Source organism: Dermacentor silvarum, chromosome 3 (genome assembly GCF_013339745.2).
Source record: "Dermacentor silvarum isolate Dsil-2018 chromosome 3, BIME_Dsil_1.4, whole genome shotgun sequence".
Lineage (NCBI taxonomy): Eukaryota > Metazoa > Arthropoda > Arachnida > Ixodida > Ixodidae > Dermacentor > Dermacentor silvarum.
This window is the reverse complement of record NC_051156.1, coordinates 61,592,039-61,608,542: the sequence shown is the minus strand read 5'-3', so window position 1 is coordinate 61,608,542 and position 16,504 is coordinate 61,592,039. Positions and strand designations below refer to the sequence as shown.

Genomic DNA, 16,504 nt, shown 5'->3' with positions numbered 1-16,504 from the left:
CCCGTGGCTACTTCCACTTATGTGACCCTTTCCTAAAACCCAGACTTCTTGTAACACTTGGCTTGCTGAAAGCAATCACTCAATTCAAGCCTAGGCCAGGTAAAATAGCGGCCGAAAGCGTCCTCCAATAATAAGTGGTGTTACATACACCTCACTGAGATGAGGAACACATGGGTTAGAGATGTACTGTTGGGACAGTTGGTTTGTCATGACTTGCGAACGGCACCAGAGACCACAGAGACAGCAGGAGGACCACAATGCACCTTGCGGTAGGTTGCCTACTCACAGAAGCCCAAGGTTAGCATTACCAGAGAGAAACCGATCCAGCCAGCTTACCTGCAGAGCAGTTTCCCGCACTACGAGTTCGGGTGAGTACAGGGCACCGAGCAGGACTTTGACCTCGGCAACATCGGCCCGACTGCAGTTCTCGAGGCCACTGATGGCAAAGCACACGTCGACCGCCACTTTCTGCGCCAGGCGCTGCGGGCAAGTACCAAATATTGTTGTACAGTTAAAACTCCATCAAACAAAGTCCGCAAAATTGGCACTTCGTTATGCAGTCAAACCTCAAAATAATGAACCTCGAATTAAGGAAATTTACAATGTAACAAACTATTTTTATTTCCCTATCTTAGTTCCGTTGAAAACCGTGTATACTTTTTCACAATGAACGAAGTAATTTCGTGACACGGTTTCAATTTAACAAAGTTTTTGGCCATTTCAAGCCTGTACTTGGAGCCTGTATGGCAGGTAAATCTAGCAAAAAAGTATCAAAATGTGGGCAGAGGAACAAGTTTTTTGCAAGCGTCCTTCTGCATGAAAAGGGGTCAAAGCGCACGGCGGGACGTAGGCATGCAGAAAACAGTGCGGTGACATTTGTCGCTTGACAAGTCGCGGAGGATGCGAGACGCGTGGTAGCTTGGAGAAACAAAGAGAACCGACGATTCCTTCAGCGCAAGGGGAGCCTATCCTCTCCTCTACCCTTGCTGCAGCTGCGCATGGCTGTCCCTATCTCCGAGCTAATCTTTGGCAAGTGCCGAGATGGTTGGAATTATCAGAATTTTTTAGAATGCAAACCATAAACTCTGAACCCTTTGCACGTCCCCGTACCTGAATACGTCCAGTAGTCCTTCCCAGAAGTCCCACAACTGTCTCAAGCATCTTCTCCACAGGCAAGTTCTTCGGGTTCTCCTGCAATGAAGAAGCATGTTTTAAATGATTTTGAAAATTCAGGCTGAAGGAAGTAGGCAGTGCATTCAAACCTTCAAATTACACTGAAGCGAATGAACACAACTTAGTTTGTAAGCGCCATTGCAGCATGAGATGCCAGTCATACTTAAAGTTTCCAAAATGATTCACTCAGCCCCGTGCAGCTGGCCTCCTGGTAAGCTCAGATGGTAGAGAGACTTCCCAGGAAAGGCAGTGGTCCCAGTTCTTCATCCCTGAATCAGGCTGAACATTTCCTCAACTGTGAGGCCTGCTTTGCCAGGACAACAGGAAGGGTCACTCACTAGCACTAGGCTATAGTCGGGCACTTATTAGCTTTTCCTTACTTCCACCTCTTTGGAGGTCACGGCCCAATCTACATTAAAATTTCATTTGTTTCTAGCTACGCTCCGAGTTGTGAATTATGTGTGAACTAATCAATTTCTCAAAAAAGAAAATATTGGGTTTTAACATGTCCCAATCCCAATCTGATTGCGAGTCATGCCAAAAAATGTAGGGGGGAACTGCACATTAATTTAGACCACCTGGGGTTCTTAACATGTGCCCTAAATTTAAATACAGTGTAGACCGCTTATAACGTAAGTCGCCGGAGTCGCGAATATCTGCACTATAAGCGGCACCGCACTATAACCAAAACAACGATTTTCAAGCCCTGTACCTATGCAAAAGATGTAGACCAAGCATGTAGGCACGCTTTGTACTATTACGTGCACAGCGCGATCACATCTTCTCCAGTGAGCTGGCGAAAACATAATCGCGATGTAGCCGGTGCTCTTCAAGCTCGACAGCTTTGCACTGAGTCAAAACGAAACAACAGTTTGCCGCAACCGCCGCGGAAAAAAAACGTGACTGCTATCGATGCAATTATGAATGGCGACTTTGCGGTGCTCAAGGCACGCGCCCGACGCACGCACCGAGTCGTCCAGTCGCTGTAACTGGCCGTCGAAACCACGGTCGCTATCTATGCGATCATCGATGGCGACTACGCAGTTTTTTAGGCACTGCGGCCGACGCGCGTACCGAGTAAAATCGAAAGTACTGTTCGCCACAACCGCTGCAGAGAAAACCGCGGCCGCTATCGACGCGATCGTGGATGACAACTACGCAGTTACGAAAGCCCGCCGCCAACGCGGTGTTATGCACGGCGGTAAACGCAAAAATACAGGCTTTAAAGGCACAAACAGGCTCGAAGCGTTCCGGCGTTGCTGTCATTCACGTACGATTTCAACTGATGGCTGTGGCAATGCGGAGTCCGCCGCTTCGTTTTGGTTGGATGCTAGTGCCGTTCTTGCTCTTTTGCGTCGCACATTTGCAGCGCTCCTCGCTCACTGAGCTCCGAAAGTAGTCCGAATTAACTGATGCACTGTCAAATAAGTCCAAATTAACACGAGTTTGATTGCATTGAATAATGCATACGCCGGCCGGGAGCACGCACCTTGTTGAGAAGTGTGCTCGCTGCCACCCTTGTAGGCGAGATTTTCCCACGGGAGCCGCATTACGACTGGTATTTCGTCTCACGCGGCTGCACTGTAAACGGTATGCGTATACATGGGAGTTCTATGGGAGGGTAAACGGGAGTCTAAAAAGACCGTACTATATCTGGTCCTGCACTATAAACGGTTACGTTATAAGTGGTCTATACTGTACATGAGCACGTTTGCATTTCACATTTGCAATGCAGCCGCCTTGGCCAGGATAGAGCTCACGACCTTTAGCTTCGCAGCACAATGCCATAGCCACTGGGCTACCGTGGTGGGTAAACCAATTTTGTTGCTCAGTAATTCTAGTTGCTATCAAATGTTAGAATACACTTCTAGAAGACAATGCGTGCATTCTCAATCATGACACATTTGTTTACTTACAGACCATTTGACTGAATATTCTTGCTTTTGGATGTATTTCCTTTTTTTGCTTCGAGTGCTTTCGATTCGAGATTACTTGCCTTTCATTCGTTATGTTTCAAACCACAAGACCCTCTTCAGTTAAGTGTGCTTAGTGCCTTTTTTTTATTGAACTACAGTGTTTTTAGTTTGTTATTTCTTGTATTGGGCTTCTTACTACAGTGGAACCCCGTTGATACGATCTTCGCGGAAACCAGAAAATAAAACGTATCATCCAAAAATCGTATCAGCAAGCAAGCCCCAAAACGTTAGAAAGCACTCTTACTTGGTGACCAACTCGCTAGCAAAGCTTCCTATGGAGTTGAGTAATACTGCTCCACATAACACGCGCGTTATGCGGAGCAGCATCACAACACCGCACGAACCACAATCAACACACTTTTATTGAGCAACTTAACAACAGTTCACGAGTTTTCGCTGAACTTCCTTTTTTTCAAAGTCCGTAAACAAGTTATTTTGAAAGATAACAAGTTCCTTGAGATAGCTATGGAGGTTGCGGCACCACGAGGCCAATAATTCCGAAACAAAGGAGCATCGCAGAGAGCGTGACACGAGCGATATGACAGGCGGACGAGAGCAGGCGGTTCATTTAGCCACATGACCGCATGAAGATCTCGCCTGAAAAGGCAAAAAAAAAAAGACAAGTGCGAGCAAAAGTTTACGCAAGCAGACTGATTCTACGAGTGCGAAAATAGCGATCAGGCGGGTCCGCATGACACCAGTCTCCCACGCCATGGCCAGTCTGGAGGGGCACGCTGCACGCACTCCCTTCCTTCCTTCTTTAAAGAGTGACCGCGTGCTTTTCCACTAGTGTCACCAGCCCTTAACATGTTGTTTGTGGGTCGTTGGAATGTAATTTAATCTAGTACACTTGAATATAAAGATACGAGTTTCACAAATATGAGTTTGCAGTTGTATCATCCAATTTCAGTTGAAAACGCAATCAGTATCAACCGCATGAAAATACATTGCTCCTATGTTGGCCGAGAAACAAAAAAAAAAAAAAAAAATGTACCATCCCGAAAAACATATTATGCAGAATCGTATCAGCGCGGTTTCACTGTACCCTGTTTTATCCTGCATAAGAACTTTTATTGGGTTTTTTCCCTTGTTTAGAGCCTTTTGTGATTGCAACACATTGTAAAGTGCAGTGCCTACTAGATTTATTGCCTAGTTCCGAGCCCCATGCTATCAAATTTTGCCCTTGATTAGTCCTCCGCAACAGTTCGCTGTTGCTTCTTTTCGTTATTGTTTCGCTACCACGTTATGCTTTTACCAAGCAGCCCATAGGGTAAGTGAATACATAAAACTAAAGCTAAATAACGGAGCTGATATAATATGTAAGCCCGTTTTTGTACATGCAATAACAAACAATAAACTTGAACTTGAACTCTGTTGGACCAGCACAGGACTTTGGTTGTGACATTATGCAAGCCAACTGACCAGGCTGAAGGGTTCGGTGCAGCGCATGACCGAGTGTGCCGAGAGCACCTGCAGGCATTGTGTGAGCAGGGCGTCGTTGGTGTCGGGGCTGCTCAGCAGCAGACGCAGCAGCGGGAACGCGAAGCAGAAGGCCGGGCTAGGCAGACGACGGGCGCTCGTTGGGGAGCAGGCCAGGTCATGGAAGCAAGCGATCACCCGCTGCATGCACGAGTCCAAGTCCTCCTCTGTCCACCGGGGGTCCAACTCGCAGCTGGGGTTCGCTAGCCGCAGCATCAGGTAGCCCACTGACGAGGCTGAAGACAGAGGGGGCAGCAAGCAGACTGTCATCAGCATCATCACTTTCAAGGTAAACCGTTCCTTGCCAACCTTCTCACAGTTTCGCAAGGGCCCTCAGATTCTCACTGGATATACTTGTGGATACAGTTGGGACTTTTCTTACACGGAAGAGCTCACAAAGTTTTCCAACTGATCACGTAATCGGAAAACGCACACTTGAATGAGAAATATTTAATTTTATTTAATTTGAGAGTCGACAACGAAAGGTATGGTTTCATGCCATTGATGATATCTTCACATCGGCAGTAAGAAGCGAAGTCCACTATGCCCCCACGGTTGATAGTGTCCCCCGCAGTGGGATGACACTATCAAGAAAAGTGGTGACAGCGGGGAGTCAATGCTTCGTTTGCCTTTCCCTTCAAAGCCTGTCCATAACTTAACATTATGCAACCTCCAGTACTAAACACGCGGGAAGACAACGCACATGATGCCACACCATCTCGACTTGCCCGCTTCTTGCACACGTGGAAGAATACATCTAAAACAGATCACGCGGGTTGCATATGCGCTCAGCCATGCTGACACGGCCACGCTAAAAAAAAGGAGAAGTGCGCCAGAAAAAGAACAAACAGTAAACAGAAAAAAAAAGGAAAGCCGAGTCGTACTTCGTATATGCTTCAAATCTGCAGGTGTAAAGAATGTATCGAAACTCAAAATTACGGTCAGAATGTGTAAAGAAATAACTCCCGATTTTCTAAAATGGTATCTGGCCTCAACATTTTGCTTTGCCTACAAATGCAGCTTTGATGCACTAAGCTCTTCAGTATGCCTTTACTAAAGAAGTGCCTATAAATGGATGCACACATACCGTATTTACACGATTGTAGGTCGACCCATTTTTTCAAATTTGGCAATCCAATGTTGGGGGGTCGACTTAGAATCGAAACCAAACCGTGTACCGCTAGTAGCGGCAAGAGAAACGAGAAATCAGGGGTGCTACGGTGTGGTTACAACTTTGCACCTATGTTTTTATGGTTACAGTAGAAGCGTAGCGTAATAATTTACTGTATTGCATACATTTTGATTGCGCGCACCATGAGCGCACGGCTCTTGTGGGAGCATCGATCATGGAAGAGCCGCCATTTAGGGGGTATTGGTAGATGGCGGAAGAGCCACCGTTTGGGGGGTATTGGTAGCTGGCGGAAGAGCCGTCGTTAAGGGGGTATTGGTAGTTGGCGGAAGAGCTTTTCTTTGAGATACGATTGTTTTCGACGGCCGCGTGCATCTGTCACTTCTGCTGTTGTGCTGAATCGTCGCGCCTGTCATGAGTGCCAAGAACTTTTGGTGCTCGTTCTCAGCAGCGTTCAAACGGGCTGCTATCCTCCATGTTGAGGAAACTAACAACTGCATAGTTTCGGAGGCCAAATTGCAAGTCTGGAAGTCAGTGAACGTGTGGTGCGGCAGTGGCGGATTCAGCGCGAGAAAATTTGGCCTCTCTGGCTACTGTGTGCGGGTGGGTCCTCTCTGCGTGGGGGGCTGTACCGCGCGATGTCGTGGTGCGGTCGTTCGCGAAGTGTGGACTCACTTTTGATGACGACGTGCTGTGGGACCACAGCAGCTATGACGGCAGCAGTACCAGTGAGGTCAACTCTAGTGACGATGAGTAGTCTTTAGCAACCCCATCAATACATTTGCCTTGTGTGAAATGCACTCGCGTGGTTTTTCTCCCCCCCCCCCCCCCATTTTTTTTTTCAGACATGCAATTTTGGGGGGGTCGACCTACATTCGAGTCGACTTACAATCGTGTAAATACGGTATTCTCCTAGGCACAAAAAAAAGTCGGCAAGAAACTGAACTGAGCCAAAGTTCATTGAGGAATTTTACCACAGCCTCTTATGGCTATTAAAGGGGGACATTGGTCTCAGAAACAACAACAAAAAAAAATGAAAGAAATCAATTTTTTTATATGGTATTTGGGGATGGCTACCAACTGCCTAGTAATATATTGGCAAAATTTTTGTAGTATTAGATTAAAATTTTCACAGAACATTAACTTTAGGCTCTGTGCAATCTTGTAGGAGTGAGGTCTGTCATCAAGGCATAATCATACTTTTTATTGCAGCATATCGCAAAATGCATCATTCACACAATGGTAAAAAGATCATTTCAAATTTTCATTTTTTTTTTGGGGGGGGGGGGGGGCTATATAGTAAAACCTTGTTAATTTTGATTTCATGGGACCAGAAAAAATATTTGAACTAACCAAATGTCGAATTATCGAGGGTATCAAGAAAACAAACGCTTTGTCCCCCAATGGACCTTTATTTACTGAATAAATCTGCAACCCTGACTTCTATTCAGCACAAAATTAGTGCAGAAGCTGCAATACTCGTCTTTTTGTGGCCAATTAGCGCTCGCGACTTCCTTCACAATGCAGTGCTTCCTTCGGAGTGCATGACGCCAGCATCTTCATTCAAGTAGACATGCTTTCAATACCGCGTGCACATCTCGTTCATATTTAAAATTAAACTATTGTTTGGTGCAACCACTGCGGACGAAAACCTCAGTCGTCCATGAAGTCCTCTAGGCACACGGCCAACGTAGTGTCATCCGTGGTAGTAAAAACAAATAAAAGCCATAAAGGCACGAAAGGCAGCAGATTCCATGACGTGGACTCTTCTGCGTCGCTTCAATAGGAAGTTAGCACCACTTTTGATTTCTGGTGTTGGACATCTGCAGCACTTTGTGCTCGCTGTGCTCCGAGGGTTGTCTGTATAAACTGATGTGTGGCCAAATACGTCCGAATTAATGAGAGTTTATTGCCATTAAATAATGCATATGGCTGTCGCAACTAGAGGACGAGTCCAATCCAAATTTGGAACTACAGTCAACAACAGATTTTCTGGAGAAGCCCAATAATTCGAATGCCTACTCAGCACTGCCATGTACTCTGTGGAGTAAATCTATAAAAATGTCTGAAATTTTGGACGAAAAAACCCTTCGTCATGCAATTTTCCAGACTTTTTGTCATGACCACACGTCTGAAATGGCATTAATCAAAGCCACCTCCACCGTCATTTTGATTATCTCGCCTCCTCGAACCGGCACTCTTGCACGCAGATCCGCTGGCAGCCATAGCCACCCCGACAGCAATAATAGGCCTAGCTGCTTTGACGTTTGCTACCAAGCTTCTTGCTGTTCGGTGCCGTGTTTTTCATTGAAGGAATTGGCTGCTGTCAGTAATGGCACCGATTTCACGCTTGTAATCCTCACCAATGGCTTCGAAGCTCAGAAAGCACAGCGCGTAGCATAATGTCAGTTCCTGAAAGTCAGCTTCGCCTCAATACAGCAGTGTGTCACGTGGCAAAGCATGCGCAAAGTATTGTGGTGAAGCATATGAAGAGTGGGAAGGGGCAATTGTCACGGGACGGTCTGTATTCCTTTATTATACATGGGTGCACTCGTCTCATGCCACAGTACGAGCACCGAGATGTCTAATAGTTGTACCGGCAGGCCGTCAGAGCCGTTTTGGACATGCCTGTGCCGATTTGAGGCCTTGGGGGCAGTAAAAGGTATGCATTCATTTTTTTCAGACTGCCTGACTTTTCGGACGTTTTCGTCGCCCCTAGTGAGTTCGAAAAAATCAGATATTGACTATAATTGGGTTACTATAAAAACAATTGCACATATGAAATTGGCACAAGAATACCGAACAATATTGTGCAGTTGTAATGTGGGTTTGATTCCACTCAGCATCGGAGAAATTTAAGGGATCTCTTTCGTCATTGTAGAGTGGCTCATTCCCAGTGGCACATACTTAGTTACACAAGTTGGTGTCAAAGACGTCCATTGCAGAGCAGCACACACATATTGGCACATACGCAGTGACCCAAGTTGGCATCAAAGGGGTTCACTGAAGACCAGCATGGACCGAGTGCCACACACCCAGTGCTTTAAAGGTCGGTGTGAAAGAATTTTTTTTCAAACAGCGGTACCTACCCAGCCCCGCATCTACAGTGAACCATGTCGGCATGAAAGAGGTTCACAGCGGCACCTATGTACGCACTGCCATATACTGAGTGACCCAACTTGGTCCGATGCTTGACTTTGAACCCATTTGCCTGATTACAGCAGCCCAATGCGCTACCCATTTGACCATGGACTACCCAGTGACCCAGATAGGTGGAAAAACAGTTTGACACACACACACACACCTACATACGAAGCCCCCCAAAAGTGTGTGACACCCCTAAGGATGCGAACTCATTAAAACTTGCTGGGTTAGCAACACTGCGTCTGCCACCAGGGTACTGACCAAAGTGGGCTAAGTCAGGTGCAAAGAGGACGTCCTTGAGGCGCAGGTAGGCAGGCACCACAATGGGTGCCGCCAGGCGGCTGCTGAACAGGGCGGTCAGGGCCTGCACCAACTGCGGGTACAGGGGTGCCCCGTACAGGCACACCGTGGACGCAGGTGCCGCAAGCACCGCATCCAGCAACAACATGGCATGCTCCAGTGAGTCTGCAAGCTGCACAGACATTGCAAGAAGCAATGGGAGAAAAGGATTCAACAAAGAGCAGTGCACAGCAGGTTATAAAACCGGAACTGAACCGCAATGCTATATTTGTTTTAATTCCAGAAAGAAAGGCATGCGCTAGGGCGAGGGTATCGAACAGAAACTAAACCGAAAACAGAAAAAAACATTATTTCTGCGTGAACCAGTACTGAACCAGAATATAAAGTTTTTTACATCAGAATGGAGACAAAAAAGAAACATGGCCTTTGGTTCACGTTGGCCATCTTCTCTGCAGCTTTATATCGATGCCTACATACAGTAGAACCTCGTTCATACGTTTTCAAAAATACGCGAAAAATAAATGTACGATCCGGAAAAACGTACGATCCGAATCGTGTAAAAATTGAAGCTGACAAGCCCATATTGAGGTGCAAGGGCAGAAAACATTTATTTCTTGTAAAACATAGTTACAGTCGAATCTCGTTAATTCGAACTGACGCTTTGTCTCCGTCAAAGTTATGTGTATTCCAATAGGCGACAACGCTCGATAAGTCGAACGCGAAAGCATTTGCGACGGTTAATTCGAACATAATCGCGCACCGACAATGCTCTCAGCAGCACGCCAAATCACGTGGTGGCGCCTCCGACTGGCAATCCTCCGATACCGCCATAAAGCAAAAGCTTAGGAGAGATCCCTCAACGTCGCCCGGAGAAATAAAAAAGAAAGAAAAAAATACCGCGGCGAAAATTTCCTCTCTCAAATGGTAAGGTCGCCATTTCAGCATCGCGCCGGAACACGCGTATACGTGCCGACATCTCAGCCAACGCAGCGGCTGCGGCGCAGAGGGAAGCAACGCGAAGCCCAGTCCGGCCAACGCTCGCTTCAACAGTGGAAAACGAAACTTCGGGGAGCAGGCTAAGCTGGCACCGGGCCGGCGGGCGCGCACGGAGACAGTCGAAGGTGAGGGAGCTACGAGAGAGTTGAGAGGGAGGGCGAGCCACTGAAGCGATGGGGTTGCCGAGGCCAAATGCGCTTCCCTGTCGCCCTCCTCCCTCACCTTCAACGGTCTGGGCGCGCGCGCGTGTCGCCGTGCCGGCGCGGCCCGCTCCGTGAAGTTTCGTTCACTGCCGTTATCGGGATTCGAGAGAGAGACAGAGACTGTGGTTGTGAAGAGAAAGAGGCGCTATCGGGATGGGAGCGTTGGCAGGCGTGGGCAGTTTCGTGGCCCTCGCTCGCTATGTGCTTGTGCGCCGCGATATTTCACGACTCGCACCATTCGTTCGTAGCGCTATGGTGCACAAATACGTCAAAAATAAGTCCCTCTTTTAATTCGAACAAATTTTTGGGCCCCTTCGAGTTCAAATCACCGAGATTCAACTGTATTTTCTGCTGGCGCGTGTCACCCTCGGACAGGAACTCCTTTTGCACAAATTGCAGACCCTTGTCCGCATTTTCGTTGTCTTTCGTGCGAAAGAAGCTTTGTAAGGCTTCCAGGCTTCGGCGAAGGTAGCTGGTGGGCCTTCGTTCTCACGCCTTCGTTCTCGCCGCCGTCTTCAGGCGCCTCGTCCGCCACCACCTTCGCTGTGTCGTCCCCCACCACCTCCTTGTAGCGCTAGGTGCTGTTTTCGCCACTTAATACGCGTTGAAGCGAGGGGCGAGGTAGCGCAAAGCTCGCTGCTGCTGCCGCGCTTCGTCACTTCGGGCAAACGAGCAATTCAGAGAAGTCGCAGAGGGGGGGGGGGGGGGGGGGGGGGGGGAATTGAGCACTGCAGAGCAGCCGCGCGGTGGCTGTCTGCCACTTTGCGCTTCACAAGCACATGAGAGCGGCCTTTTTGCACACCTGAATGATAATTTTTCGCTGCAGAACGTATCATATGACCGCAGTTTGCCGCAATACTGAACGTTGCTGCCGAATAATCGTATTTTCCGGGAACGTAATAACCGGAACGTATTAACACATTCCTCTATGGGGTTATGTTTATTTTTCGCGATTCAAACGTAGGAGCCGGGAAATCGTATTAAGCGGGAACGTATCAGTGAGGTTCTACTGTATCCATGTACTGCCAGCACGCGCAGCCCTCACATAATGAACTTGAGTAAATACTTCAGTATTTAATAATACCCCAACTTTAGTCATCAGAATTTGGATTTTTCTTCTTCCGTGTAATAAATGCACCCTGAACTTGCTGCCATGAAGTAGGAGAGACGCAGTACGACTCGGTGTCCGATATGGCGTCCGGCGGGTATGATTGTATCGAACGCCGAATTGTACCATGTGTCTCCTACTTTTATTGCGCTAGTAATCACATGGACACTCCATGCGGATTTTCGCCGTCAGCGCCAACGTCGCGGCTCTAGCTCCTGTGTTCGAGGGAGGAAAGCGGGGAGGAAACACACCAGTATTTTGTCGCGCATGGCGCTGGTGGCAGGGGTGGGAGGGAGGCGGCGCAGCAACTGCACATTGCGCAGCCGCGCGCGCCCTATCTCGAAAGCGATCTGTGTTGGGGGCTGAGTCTAGGTGTGAAGGCGGCTTATGCCTTTGTGCGTGCTCCGTCGCCGCGCTCAGTTTACGTTGAAGCGATACATGGCACGAAGGTCATTTCGTTCGCTGTTGCTGCCGCGCTTCCTCATGCCAGCATTTCGACAGCGAGTGCCCGCTGACACCATGCTGGTTTAAATTACTTTGCAAGTTTATACGGCCGATAAAACTACTATCCTTACTTCGTATAGCTGTCTACACATTTGCTATAGCAATTGGTAGTTCGCCTTTCAGGCGAAACTGCGACTTCTTTAGAGGTGGCCGTGGAAAAGAGATCGCTCAAAAATTTACTCCACATAATAAATGCACCCCCCAACTTTGCGCATATTTACTGGAAAAAAAAAAGTGCATTCATTATGTGAGTAAATACGGTAACTCAGAGGCCACAGCCTCCATAGGCTGTACTGCCTCGCCCTGAAGCGCGCAGGAGACATGCCCTTGAAAGCACAATTAAAAGCAAGCGACTTCCCTCGTGGCTTCTGAAATCCACGAGCGGTGCTCACTCATCTTAACAATGGTATCTTCGTCACAGCTGGACTGGAGTGGGGGGGGGGGCGCACTTCCATGCACACTGTTCAATCGCGTTTACGTGTTTTAGAACTTAGCGTGCACCCTCCTTTTACCATGGCCGGGTCTGAAGTGTTAGTTATAAATGCACGGCGCTTTTGAAAATGTTTGTTACAGTAAAACCTCATTACAAGAGACACTCAAGGGACCCGGGAAACATATCTCTTGTAACCCAAAATTCTAAAAACGCCCGAGTAGTCAGACTAGATCACTTTATTATACATCAGCATCAAAGTGTGTTTTAGCACATCTACAGGAAATTGCTCAGGATGGCTTAAAGAAGTCATTCATAGTTGTTTGTTTTTTAGTGACTGCAGATTCTATTAGCTTCCTTCCCAGCTTCTGGAGGTAAAGCACTTCACTTTGCAAGCTTTCCTGTTGCTCACAATACCTTTGAAGTACTTTTAGATGTTCATCAGCCTCAACTGCCGACACTTTCTGCCCTGCAATGTCCTCGTCGTCCTCCTCCTCCTACTCTGGTTTATCTTCTAGGGCACATGCACCGTTTACTTGCACAAGGATTGCATGATCTGTAGGCTCTTTGGAGTACACGAGGTCCACATCTGCAGACACAAACTCCTCGAAAGATTCTGGAACGTCTGCAGTCTCTTGGATGCAGGCCTAAGCTTTATCTTCAGGGCAGTTTTCCACAGGATCTTCCATCCTAGGTTGGATGGAAGAACCGTGTCTGGGTTGTGTCTCTTCTAAATAGTGAAGAACTTATTCTAGGGCATGGGTTCTCAAAGTGGGTTCCGCGGAACCCTGGGGTTCCGCAGGCCCCTGCTCGGGGTTCTGCGAGCCACTGATAAATTTTCCGTGGTCCCGCGCTCGCCAATTAAGTGGCTAAAACGGCGAACAAGAGGTGTGCTCGATCCACAGAACTTCCATTACCCATGCCCGAGTGTCAAAAAGCACATCACAGCGCGTAACGGCAGTGTGTGAACTGCGCAATAAACCCGCAAGCAGCTGGTAGCCACTCAGCCTTCGAAAACGGGCAGCGCGCCTAAGCTTTCGCTCTTGAATCTCGGAGGCCGTAACGTGCAATTAACATGCGCATTTCTCCCGTTTGTAGATAGGGTAGGTGCAGATAGCATGCACACTGACGTCGGAGGAATAAAAACGTAAATGCGCGGAGCACCACAAATGCGCGCCGCGAAAGAGCAAAAACGGCGCCAGCGTCCAAAAACAAAGCGGCGCAGTCCGCATCTCTAGGGTCCTCAGCTGCAGTCGTACGCAATACGCGACTGACAGCAACGCCGGAATGCTTTGTGCTTATTTGTGCCCTCAAAGCGCTTACTGTTGCGTTAATCGCCGCGCGTAAAACCGCGTTGGCGGCTAGCCGGGTGCTTCCATAAGTGCGTAGTCGCCATCTGTGATCACGTCGATAGCCACCACAGTTTCGTCCACAGCGGTTGCGGCAAACAGTAGTTTCGTTTTGACTCGGTCATGCGTCGGCTGCGTGCCTTTATAACTGCGTAGTCGCCATCCATGATCGCGTCGATAGCGACTACGGATTTGTCCATACTTGCTGCAGCAAATGGTAGTTTTGACTTGGTGAGTGCGTTGGCCGCTTGCCTTCTGAACCGCAAGGTCGCCGTCCATGATCGCATCGACAACGGCCGCGGTTTCGTCAGCAGCGGTTGCGGCAAGCAGTAGTTGCGCTTTGATTCAGTGCAAAAATGTCAAAGATTAAGAGCACCGGCTACATCGCGATGGACAGACGATTTGTTGGCGACCAGCTCCCTAGCGAAAAAAATAACCGGATGTGCGCGCGGTAGTGAAAAGCGTGTCTGCAGATAAGACGCGCGCCGCGGCCGTGCTGCGAAGGATGTTGCGAGGCCTTCACTTTAATCAGTCATGAAATGACAAGAATTTCAGCTTCCTCACTGCTTTTGTGCAAAATAGAAACAAGATTTGCTGATGCATTCAGTAAATAAAAGCGTGTTGAAGTAGTAAGCATTCATGTGTTGTTTTCTTGATACTCTGGATAATTAGACATTAGTTTAATTAGGACATTTTAATTCGGTTAATTCGCGGGGGGGGGGGGGGGGAGGGTCCTTGGCGCTTCATGGAGCTTAGCAGGGTTCCCCGGAACAAACATGCTGGAGAACCCCTGCTCTAGGGACCTAAAAAGTTGTCCTTAGTAACGGAGTGTCTCTTGTAATCATGTCTCTTGTATGTGATGTATCGGACGCCGAATTGGCAAACGTAGGAAAACTAACCAAACCATTTTCAAAAGTCTCTTATAACCAAGTGTCTCTTGTAACCACGTCTCTTGCAACAAGACTTTACTGTATATCTGGACTCAATTTGAATAAGCAGGGTCAGAAAATCACAAACAAAGTGAAATGAGGCCGCCATAACAGATCAAGTGTTACATCTGGGATCATTATAAACGGGTTTGACTATTTCTGGCCAACAGCACACAAGTACAGTACCTTGCGTATACGCATTCGCACGGCATGCTCTTTCTGCAGCTGGGCATCCATTACTTCCTTCTGCTTTTTGGTGAGCTCGGGCTCCTGCACCTTGGTCTTCTTCCTGGCCTCCAGCTCCTGCATAACCACAATCAGGTATGTGTAACAACCTGCTGACGACACATCTGAGCAACATGAGCACATCCAGGCATTTGGAGGGAGAAACGTCACGCCTCTTCTCTGTGGCCCAACCTTTCTTGGACGTGCACCCAAACCTCGGCACACAAGCATTTTTCAGTTCTGCCCCAATCAGAATTCGACCACCCCAACAGAGACTTGAAACCCCGAAGCAGCAGCAGAATAAGTCCTGAGCCACCACAGTGAAGCAAGTGCGTTCTCTTTGCAGACGGAACTTAAAAACCCAGTACATTTTGCTAGAGCCGCATAACTACCTGTTAAAAACTTTTCACGCTACACCCAGTTCACGATTCCCGAGAAAACTGATACGGAGAATGGTGGTAGTGACCTTGTTCTGCTAAAGGAAGCCAATTTTCCGAGCCCAGTCGAACATCTATAGTGTTTCTCTCAGTAGTTTAAGGGGGGACGCGGCTTTCGCATCACGATATTTGGCCAAAAAACCGATTTTTTGAAAATCACATTTTCAGTTTGTATGACTTCTTTTCTATTTTATTTCAAAATTTCGTCACGGAAAATCGCGCGGAAATGATGTAAAAAATGTTTATCGAAGCTAAGGTGGCGAGGAGTTTCTCGAAAATAGCGAAAAAACGGCATTTTTCAGGCCGCGATATCTCCGCAACCGCGTAAGCTAGCGCCGCCATCTTGGTCTCTATGGATAGCGGGATTCTCCGTCTTCAAATCTGGCGCCTCGGCCAGCTGCACCAGGCAAGAGCAAGCGCACAGCAAGCAAAAGTTTCAAGGTCTCACGGCGGTTTCTGATCGGCAGCACGCGCCACGTGACTGTACGCGGCTCCGGATTGGTCTCCCGGGCGGTTGCCCTTAGCAACCGGCGGAAAGGTCGTCTGCTCGCCGCTACGGTGGCTAGAATCGCCGCGCTGACGGCGCTGAGGAGCCGATTTCGCGTCTTTTCAAGTCGTCGCGGCGTGGTTTAGAGATTATTGTATCTCACTTATGATAACGGACCGGCGGTCGCTTGTTAGAGAAACGAAAAACGTTGTCAAGCTCGGCCCTTCTTAGCTTGGAGAACGGCTCTCGTCTGTTATCATGGGCCGGCGATTGTTCAAGAAGAAACGCAAGACTGCGCATCAATTTGGTGCTCGTAAGTCGAAGCCACTGATCTCTAAAACAAAGTTTGCTCCGGCGACTTCAGCAGTGACAATGACGGTGGCATGCAGCGCGACGCGGACGTGCAGCTGAGCACCTCAAGCACGGATGGAACATCGTCCGCGCGTATTGGCGAAACTGTTCAGGAACCCAGCCGAAAAAGACGCAATGCGGAAAAAGAAAGCTGCAAAAGCTCATCAGACCATCAGATCAGATGGTCAAGCGATGCCACATCGCAAAGGACACAAAGGACTATAACCCTGGTGCCTATTAAATTTTGACAACTTTGAACCTTGTTTTCTCAGTACAGTTTTTTT

General features: G+C 48.1%; 1 pseudogene; it reads right to left on the bottom strand.

The window, feature by feature from the left end:
• The window catches only part of LOC119444421 (eIF-2-alpha kinase activator GCN1-like), a 152,488-nt pseudogene that overhangs the window by 110,235 nt on the left and 25,749 nt on the right, over positions 1 to 16,504 (bottom strand).